Source organism: Sapajus apella, unplaced genomic scaffold, assembly GCF_009761245.1.
Source record: "Sapajus apella isolate SASKATOON/1434 unplaced genomic scaffold, GSC_monkey_1.0 scaffold18, whole genome shotgun sequence".
In the NCBI taxonomy this organism is placed as follows: Eukaryota; Metazoa; Chordata; class Mammalia; order Primates; family Cebidae; genus Sapajus; species Sapajus apella.
In genome coordinates this window covers 4326382-4328421 of record NW_022436958.1, presented here as the reverse complement: position 1 = coordinate 4328421, position 2040 = coordinate 4326382, and the positions used below count along the sequence as shown (strand labels likewise).

The 2040-nt window shown below is 50.5% G+C and overlaps 1 pseudogene across 1 annotated transcript in view; it reads left to right on the top strand.

Annotated features, from left to right (window-relative positions):
- The first annotated feature begins 408 nt into the window (after positions 1–408).
- The window catches only part of LOC116556970, a 3938-nt pseudogene continuing 2306 nt past the window's right edge, over positions 409–2040 (top strand). The window contains exon 1 of the transcript XR_004271286.1: positions 409–1772. The product of XR_004271286.1 is annotated as a eukaryotic translation initiation factor 4B-like (transcript). The remainder of the gene's footprint in view (positions 1773–2040) is intronic.

Genomic DNA, 2040 nt, shown 5'->3' with positions numbered 1-2040 from the left:
CAGCAGCAATCCTCATGGCTGGCTCTGTTTCCAGATTAGTGAAGCCTTGCAGACACCATGATACTCTAGACCAGAAGACATCATCTGCTGCTCCCAAAACCCATGGAATACCTCCCCCTACAGCTCCATGTCCACTCTAAACTCCTCTAAGCACAAATTACTCTTGTGCAGGACAGGACATTTCCCAGTAGCTCTGTAAACCTGGTAGATTCTTTCTCCAAGGTAGTCCAGGTTCATTTTACTTTTAAACATTTTGCAGCCATCTATATTTCTTGGACACCGACAACTATCAGCAAAGGCTATTGCTATAACTGATATTTTTTGAGCACCTACTTTGTGCCAAATATTGTTCTAGGAACTGAAGGTACAGCAACAGGCAAAATAGACAAGAATTTATATTCCTGCTTTGCGGTTCTCTTTCTCTCTCCCAACATGGCGGCCTCAGCAAAAAAGAAGAAGAAGGGGAAGACTATCTCCCTTACAGACTTTCTGGCTGAGGATGGGGGGACTGGTGGAGGAAGGACCTATGTTTCCAAACCAGTCAGCTGGGCTGATGAAACAGATGACCTGGAAGGAGATGTTTCAACAACTTGGCACAGTAATGATGCCGACGTGTATACGGCGCCTCCAATTGAGCGTTCTATCCTTCCCACTGCTCCACGGGCTGCTCGGGAACCCAATATCCACCGGAGCCGTCTTCCCAAATAGCCACCCTACACTGCTTTCCTGGGGAACCTACCCTATGATGTGACAGAAGAGTCAATTAAGGAATTTGTCAGAGGATTCAGCATCAGTGCAGTGCGTTTACCACGTGAACCCAGCAATCCAGAGAGGTTGAAAGGTTTTGGTTATGCTGAATTTGAGGACCTGGATTCCCTGCTTAGTGCCCTGAGTCTCAATGAAGAGTCTCTAGGTAACAGGAGAATTCGAGCGGACGTTGCTGATCAAGCACAGGATAAAGACAGGGACGATCGTTCTTTTGGCCGTGATAGAAATCGGGATTCTGACAAAACAGATACAGACTGGAGGGCTCGTCCTGCCACAGACAGCTTTGATGACTACCCGCCTAGAAGAGGTGATGATAGCTTTGGAGACGAGCATCGAGATCGTTATGATTCAGACCGGTATCGGGATGGGTACCGGGATGGCCCTCGCCGGGATATGGATGGATATGGTGGCCGGGATGGCTATGATGACCAAGGCAGCAGAGACTATGATCGAGGCTATGACTCTCGGATAGGCAGTGGCAGAAGAGCATTGGCAGTGGACACCGCAGGGATGACTACAGAGGAGGCGGGGATCGCTCTGAAGACCGATGTGACAGGCGGGATGATCGGTCATGGAGCTCCAGAGATGATTCCTCTCGGGATGATTACAGGCCTGACGATAGAGGTCCGCCCCAAAGACCCAAACTGAATCTAAAGCCTCGGAGTACTCCTAAGGAAGGTGATTCCTCTGCTAGTACCTCCCAGTCCAGTCGAGCTGCTTCTATCTTTGGAGGGGCAAAACCCGTTGACACAGCTGCTAGAGAAAGAGAAGTAGAAGAACGGCTACAGAAGGAACAAGAGAAGTTGCAGCGTCAGCTGGATGAGCCAAAACTAGAAAGACAGCCTCGGGAGAGACACCCAAGCTGGCGGAGTGAAGAAACTCAGGAACGGGAACGGTCGAGAACAGGAAGTGAGTCATCGCAGACTGGGACCTCCACCACATCTGGCAGAAATGCACGAAGGAGATAGAGTGAGAAGTCTCTAGAAAATGAAACACTCGGCAGGGCGCGGTGGCTCAAGCCTGTAATCCCAGCACTTTGGGAGGCCGAGGCGGGTGGATCACGAGGTCAAGAGATCGAGACCATCCTGGTCAACAAGGTGAAACCTCGTCTCTACTAAAAATACAAAAATTAGCTGGGCATGGTGGTGCGTGCCTGTAGTCCCAGCTACTTGGGAGGCTGAGGCAGGAGAATTGCTTGAACCCAGGAGGCGGAGGTTGCGGTGAGCCGAGATCGTGCCATTGCACTCCAGTCTGGGCAACAACAGCGAAACT